This window comes from Podarcis tiliguerta, assembly GCF_965153285.1.
Source record: "Podarcis tiliguerta genome assembly, chromosome: 9".
Taxonomy (NCBI): domain Eukaryota; kingdom Metazoa; phylum Chordata; class Lepidosauria; order Squamata; family Lacertidae; genus Podarcis; species Podarcis tiliguerta.
Window position 1 is genome coordinate 63,900,216 of NC_139542.1, and position 8,566 is coordinate 63,908,781.

Here is an 8,566-nt window from a genome sequence, read left to right on the forward strand (position 1 = left end):
CACCCACACCCACACCAAATTCCTATTCAGTGAAACTGTCATCTGAGCATGTGCAACAGCTATCTCAAAAGGACACACCTCAACTTAAGAGCAGTTCATGTTTTCAATTTGGTAGGAAGCTGGTTTGAGGGAGAACGCACCAAAAAAGGGGTATTTCTCAAGAAACTGCAGGATGCATATGGATTGGGGTGAACGTCATGTGCCCTATGCTTCAGACACCAACAAAGGAAGAATGCTGGAGCCAGACTGAATGGTAATGTGTACATGGCCTAAATAAATCAAATATATCTGCTTTTCCAGTGATAATAGCAGGTGCGCAAAGACAGATGAGGCAGTAATTTCCCTTTTGCATGACATCATATTGTGTTGCATGATATTGCCTTTCAAACAAATAAGCAATGTTTGTGACAATTGTATGTAAGTGTATTTTTGAGGTTTGATGGCTCATAACACCACTTTTATTTTAGTAATACCATAAAATTATATATCAATGGAAAGATAATTTAATGAAGAAAGTAATGCAACAATTTCAATTATTATTATTATTATTATTATTCAATTATTATTGTTCAATTATCTGTATTCCATCAAAGGTTATAGCCAAATAACCAGAAGAAGGAAGCACAACTTGCTTAGGTTGATATGCTTTCCTTCATTTGAATGTAGACAGTGAGCATGAGTGTTTAGAGAGCCAATCAGGTGTTATGAGCCATCAAACCTCGGAAACACTTTTTCCAATAGGTTTCCACAATTTTGGCCACTAGTGTACACACTTTAAAATACAGAACACTCAACAGGGAGGCAGCTGTTAATGTCTATATTGAAATCATTGTCCATTTTAGATGATGACAGTCTAAACCCAATTTACTGTATTTTTTGCTCTATAAGACTCACTTTTTCCCTCCTAAAAAGTAAGGGGAAATGTGTGTGCATCTTATGGAGCGAATGCAGGCTGCGCAGCTATCCCAGAAGCCAGAACAGCAAGAGGGATTGCTGCTTTAACTGCGCAGCGATCCCTCTTGTTGTTCTGGCTTCTGGGATTCAGAATATTTTTTTTCTTGTTTTCCTCCTCCAAAAACTAGGTGCGTCTTGTGGTCTGGTGCGTCTTATAGAGTGAAAAATACGGTACTTTCTTATGTCTAGGAAAGCTAAAGTCACTAATAATCAATATTACTGTTAGCTAGGGATGATGGGAGTTGTAGTCCCAAAACATCTGGAGGGCCGAGTTTGCCTATGCCTGTTCTAACATTTTCTCAGCAACTCAGATTCATCAAGAAATGGACTAATGAATAAGCACCTGAAGAACTCTTGCCCTGATCCTTACCCTCTTTGAACGCTTTCGGGTTGAAATCAGCTTTGGAAAGGTTATTGTTGTTATTTATTTGGCTTGTATTTTTTTATTTTAATTTGATTCCCAGTCTTACTTGAGTCTCAGCAACTGGTGTCATTCTCCCCAACAGTTTCCTATGCAGGTGCTAATCAGTCTGAAAGCTTTAGCAAGGAACAACATCAATCTCCTCACACGGCTGTTTCTTCAGACTCGGCATTACAATCTACGATATTAAGATTTCACAAAAGAGTGATGGAAATAAGAGGGTAAATGGGTGGGGGAGCTCTTCAATATCAAAGAGTATTCACCCAACCTTCTCCCTCAACTTGGCACAGAGGATTGTAGATCACTTTGTTGTAATTTCCCTTAGCCACCAACAAAATGGCTGCCAAAGGAAATTGATCGGCTCTGACATTATATCTAAAAAGGTAAAGGTACCCCTGCCCGTACGGGCCAGTCTTGCCAGACTCTAGGGTTGTGCGCTCATCTCACTCAATAGGCCGGGAGCCAGCGCTGTCCGCAGACACTTACGGGTCACGTGGCCAGTGTGACCAGCTGCATCTGGCGAGCCAGCGCAGCACACGGAACACCGTTTACCTTCCCGCTGGTAAGCAGTCCCTATTTATCTACTTGCACCCGGAGGTGCTTTTGAACTGCTAGGTTGGCAGGCGCTGGGACTGAACGACGGGAGCGCACCCCGCCGCGGGGATTCGAACCGCCGACCATGTGATCGGCAAGTCCTAGGCGCTGAGGTTTTACCCACAGCGCCACACGCGTCCCTGCAGACATTATATCTACTACCAGGCTAACAGTCGATACCTGTAATTCACAGCTAACCCTTTCAGATCATCAGCTCTAGCGCTCCTGGTGAGCTCTAATGCAAGCCAAATTTCATTTTCCATTTTGTGCGTATATCTCTTGTCCCATTCTGATGGTAAAGGTAAAGGGACCCCTGACCATTAGGACCAGTCGTGACCGACTCTGGGGTTGCGGCACTCATCTCGCTTTATTGGCCGAGGGAGCCAGCGTACAGCTTCCGGGTCATGTGGCCAGCATGACTAAGCCGCTTCTGGCGAACCAGAGCAGCGCATGGAAATGCCGTTTACCTTCCCGCCGGAGCAGTACCTGTTTATCTACTTGCACTTTGACATGCTTTCGAACTGCTAGGTTGGCAGGAGCAGGGACCGAGCAACAGGAGCTCACCCCGTTGGGGGGATTCGAATCGCCGACCTTCTGATCAGCAAGTCCTAGGCTCAGTGGTTTAACCCACAGCACCACCCGTGTCCCGTGTAGCCTTCCACATTTTGAAGATGGCAGATGCTGAGGGTAGGAGGGTAAGAATATTTTAATGAACACCTGAAATATGCATACAAACCACCGGGAACACACCAGCGCATCAGAAGCCAGGGAGCATTATTCAGATTGATGCAAAGTTTTTAAGGTATCAACTTAGCTCTGATATGAAAATCTCCAGAGCTGAATAGACTCAGGCCTGAAAAATGTGCGGAAGATTTGCCTTCGTTTGCAGCTTTATCTATCATTTCATAAACAGCACCACAGCTTTCAAACATAATTCTCTAGACTTTATTGTGTTCTTTTTTCTAAAGACGGGTTTAATGTTTTATATATTATTATGAGTTCCCCACTTCCCCAGGCAGTAAGAAATTCAAGAAACAGCAAAACTCCTCTCTAACTGTAAAGCTATGCTCTAAACTCTACACATGCAGACTTTGCCGCCGGATCCTTCTCTTAGCTGGCTGGTACCTTCCTTAAACTGATGGTTTCCTCATTCAAGCACTCAAAGGAAGGAACCACTTTCTCCCAAACTTCAGATCCTCCCCCCCCAAAAAAAAATACACAATTGTACTGGGCTATTAACAATCTAACAGGCAATGGTCAGGCAATAGCCGTAATATTAACAATTTTAAACAGAGAAGAATATAATTATATAGTAAAACAAATGCTTCTTTTTCCAAAATTATATCCCAGTCTGCTCTGGTCAGACCTCACCTGGAGTACTGTGTCCAGTTCTGGGCACCACAGTTCAAGAAGGACACTGACAAACTGGAACGTGTCCAGAGGAGGGCAACCAAAATGGTCAAAGGCCTGGAAATGATGCCTTATGAGGAACGGCTAAGGGAGCTGGGCATGTTTAGCCTGGAGAAGAGGAGGTTAAGGGGTGATATGATAGCCATGTTCAAATATATAAAAGGATGTCACATAGAGGAGGGAGAAAGGTTGTTTTCTGCTGCTCCAGAGAAGCGGACACAGAGCAATGGATCCAAACTACAAGAAAGAAGATTCCACCTAAACATTAGGAAGAACTTCCTGACAGTAAGAGCTGTTTGACAGTGGAATTTGCTGCCAAGGAGTGTGGTGGAGTCTCCTTCTTTGGAGGTCTTTAAGCAGAGACTTGACAACCATATGTCAGGAGTGCTCTGATGGTGTTTCCTGCTTGGCAGGGGGTTGGACTCGATGGCCCTTGTGGTCTCTTCCAACTCTATGATTCTATGATTCTATGAATACAGGTCTAACTGTGCTTTAAGAAGGTGTCTACATGTGAACAGTTGCATCAGAACATGAACAAGCCTATGAAAGTGAACGGCAGCTGTCTACCAGCTCCATCTGGTATGCAGGCTGAGACCCTACCTGCCTGTAGACTGTCTTGCCATAGTGGTGCATACTCTAGTGATCTCCCACTTGGACTACTACAATGCGCTCTGCGTGGGACTACCTTTGAAGGTGACCAAGAAACTACAATTAATCCAGAATGCAGCAGCAAGACTGGTGAATGGGAGTGGCCGCTGAGACCATATAATACCGGTCCTGAAAGACCTACATTGGCTCCCGGTATGTTTCCGAGCACAATTCAAAGTGTTGGTGCTCACCTTTAAAGCCCTAAATGGCCTCGGCCCAGTATACCTGAAGGAACATCTCCAGCCCCATCATTCAGCCTAGATACTGAGATCCAGCTCCGAGGGCCTTCTGGCGGTTTCCTCACTGTGAGATGTGAGGTTAAAAGGAACCAGTGAAAGGGCCTTCTTGGTAGTGGCACCCACCCTGTGGAACGCCCTCCCATCAGATGTCAAGAAAATAAACAACTATCTGACTTTTCGAAGAAATCTGAAGGCAGCCCTGTTAAGGAACGTTTTTTATGTTTGAACGTGTTTTTACTATTCTGTTGGGAGCTGCCCAGAGTGGCTGGGGAAACCCAGCCAGATGGGTGGGGTATACATAATAAATCAATATTAACAATATTTTCCTCTCCTAGATTGACAGAAGCCATCCTGGTTTCTGATTTGATCCCGGAATATCCCGCTTTCCCTTAGGACGTCCCCATTTTCACTGGAGAAATGTTGGAGGGTATCGAGTTATCCAACCCCCGAGCCATCTGAAAGCAACCCGGTATAGGGAAGTTTAATGTTTAATGTTCAATTGTGTTTTTATATATGTTGGAAGCCACCTAGAGTGGCTGGGGCAACCCAGTTAGATGGGCAGGGTATAAATACTAAATTTATTGCTGTTCTTCTTGTTGTTATTATTGAATAGGGCATCCCTATTTTCATTGGAGAAATGTTGGAAGGTATAGAAGTTTGTTGGGTTCAGACCAGGCCTGAATCTGAAGTTTATGTGAACTATGAACCCCAGTCTCTTTGTACTTGTGCTCAACCTTCAGGAGTGCTCTGATGGTGTTTCCTGCTTGGCAGGGGGTTGGACTCGATGACCCTTGTGGTCTCTTCCAACTCTATGATTCTATTCTATGAAGACATCGCTCATTATCTTTTAGCCTGCCCTTTATATAGAGACCCAAGAGATCACTTTCTGAAATCTTTGTTCTCACAAGCAAGCAGGTATACCCTGGCAGAAATGATTTGGGGGTTTTGAGTGACAATAATAGCCTCATAACACAGAGAGTGGCCCTCTATGCACTGGCTGGGAAGGAAAAAAACAGAAAAAGGATAAAATTGCTGCAAATTGTGGCGAATCAGAGCTTTAAAGTGAAATCAAGCTGGATTTGAGTTTGTTAGTGTCTCTGGCATCTTGTCTCTCTGGTATTCATGGATGTTGGCAAATTGGATTTTAAAAAGGCAAAATAATATTAGAATTGGATCTGTCAGAGATGCACAAAGGAAACTGTGTTTTAACGTTCAGGAACTTGGCAAAGTCTTTGCAGATTTTTATATTATGGGTGTATGTTTTGTGTTATGTTATTAAAAGTATTGCTGAATATAAGTTTATGAGGGCCTTTGGCTAGAACAATAAACTTTATTTCCTTTTTTTTAAAAAAAAAAAAAGGTCTGCAGCTCAGATCAAGTTATTTGATAACAGCTGCATTAAAGTTCCTCTGCTGGATAGCTCAGTCAGTAGAGCATTAGTCTCTTAATCTCATAGTTATGGGTTTGAAATCCACATCATGGTCCCTTCCAACTCTTTAGTTCTATTATCTTGGAGGTATGTTTCAACCCACAAGATACTAATCTGTGTCATAGTTGGTAACAGTTGGTCCTAGAGAATATTAACCACTTTCAATTTTACCCATGGACTGCCATCTGTCCAGATTTTAATTTGTTCTGAACTAATTTTAAGATACAGGTAGGTAGCCGTGTTGGTCTGCCATAGTCGAAATAAAATTTAAAAAATTCCTTCCGGTAGCACCTTAGAGACCAACTAAGTTTGTTATTGGTATGAGCTTTTGTGTGCATGCACATGAAAGCTCATACCAATAAATAATTTTAAGATGTATTTTAATTAATTGATTGCCTGTTTTTATGTCTTTATGTTCTTACGTTCTTTGTATACTGTGTTAGTTTTATGATGTTAGCCGCCTTGAGCCTGGCTTCAGCCGGGGAGGGCGGGGTACAAATAAAAAAAATGTTGTTGTTGTTGTTTATAGAAAAGTATTCTGTTTTCATGCAAAATGAAAAGCTTTCGTTCATTCTTCAACAATCCCTTTTCCAAATTGCCATTAGGCTAAGCACTTAATGGTGAATGTGACTGTCTCTCTACACAGAAGAATGACATCCCCATAATCAATAGGTTTGTCATGCCAGATTCCTTCCCAGAGCAAGACGAGCTGCCAGTTCCTCTTAAGAAACTCTCAAGGGGAATTAAATTATGTTGTTCACTTCTTAGAAGTCCCCAAATGAAAGTTAAAGCCAGCTAAATGAGGCTCCCAATGTGCAGTTGTAAGCAAATGCTTATCTATAGCAGGGCTCTGCTAGGTTCTTCTCTAAACATTGAATGAGGCTAGCAGAGCCATCCAAACTATAAAAAGTTGGTGCGTTGTACATTGGAGTTCCGCCGAAGAATTGACGCTTTTGAATTATGGTGCTGGAGGAGACTCTTGAGAGTCCCATGGACTGCAAGAAGATCAAACGCATCCATTCTTAAGGAAATCAGCCCTGAGTGCTCACTGGAAGGACAGATCGTGAAGCTGAGGCTCCAGTACTTTGGCCACCTCATGAGAAGAGAAGACTCACTGGAAAAGACCCTGATGTTGGGAAAGATGGAGGGCACAAGGAGAAGAGGACGACAGAGGACGAGATGGTTAGACAGTGTTCTCGAAGCTACAAACATGAATCTGACCAAACTGCGGGTGGCAGTGGAAGACAGAAGTGCCTGGCATGCTCTGGTCCATGGGGTCACGAAGAGTCGGACACGACTGAACAACTAAACAACAACAACACATTGGAGTTCATTACGCCAGCTTACGTTGGCCCTATTCCAAATCCCATTCAGGAGGAATTCGACCTTCGCCACCTGGTTGCTAAGTCACGTGTCACCCTGTCCTGCTTCCACCAAATCCCGTTTTTTGCGCGGGGGGGGGGGGGGGGCTTACACCAGCACAAGTTTTGCCAATATAAATTCTGCCAGCTGAGCCCCAGCTGAGCCAGGGTGAAAGATTTGCACTGGCATATCTGTGATGGCCAAAGAATTGACGCTTTTGAATTATGGTGCTGGAGGAGACTCTTGAGAGTCCCATGGACTGCAAGAAGATCAAACCTAACCATTCTGAAGGAAATCAGCCCTGAGTGCTCACTGGAAGGACAGATCATGAAGCTGAGGCTCCAGTACTTTGGCCACCTCATGAGAAGAGAAGACTCCCTGGAAAAGACCCTGATGTTGGGAAAGATGGAGGGCACAAGGAGATGAGGACGACAGAAGACGAGATGGTTGGACAGTGTTCTTGAAGCTTCCAGCATGAGTTTGTCCAAACTGCGGGAGGCGATGGAAGACAAAAGTGCCTGGCGTGCTCTGGTCCATGGGGTCACGAAGAGTCGGACACGACTAAATGACTAAACAACAACAACATCTGTGGGGCTTATGCTGGCATGGCCCCAACTGTTCCCTGGCTTAGCCGGTAAAGCTCAACAAGATCCACTGAACCCAACTCTCTCATCCTGGTGGATCTTAGTTTAAATTGCCCTGTGGGACAAAGACATGAGCAATGCCAACAAGTAGCCAAGTGAGTTTTCCCCAGTTACACATTTTGAAGTATTCCAAAGGTATCTATGGCTGTAAAAGCCGGCTTCCAAGATTCTGTAACACTTTAAATTCATGCTAAAAAATGAAAAACCAAAGTGGGGGTTGAGCAGTTTAAGAGGTAGAGTTATGGAAAGAGCAGCGGGTTTGATTCACAATACCTCCCATGATGAAGATGATTTAAAAAAAAAAAAAATGTGTTAGTTGCTTTATCTTGCCCAAGGCAACCCAAAGTGACTTACAACCAACCACATGCTTACATGGTTTTTTTTTCAAATTTTCACCCCACATTCCTAACCCAATCTGGGATCCCAGAACAACACACAAAGCAAAGCAACAACATATTGTGTTGTAAAATCCACAGTATCAATCAATTCCGATGAAATAAAAATCACAACCCATTAAAATCAGCTGTCAAGAATCTAAAATATGCACCAACAAACAAAAATAAAAATTTTAAGCGCTCCAATTTTCCAGCAAACCCAATGTCCGAAAAGGTCTAAACTAACACACTGGAAAATCAGAAGAGTTCTGGAAGCGCATGCACGCACACTGAAAGAATGATTTGCCCCTTTTAAATCTGTGACATTTAAAGAATAAGAGTTGATATTCGGTCGTGAAAATTTCTGGTTAAAAAAAGCAAGTGGCAGCTGATCTCTCTGGGCTAAGAGATATTGCTTCAAACTGCACCCATCTGACCCATCCAGCTTTGACCACCAGGATCCCTTCGATTTCCCAAGCTCATTATCTCAT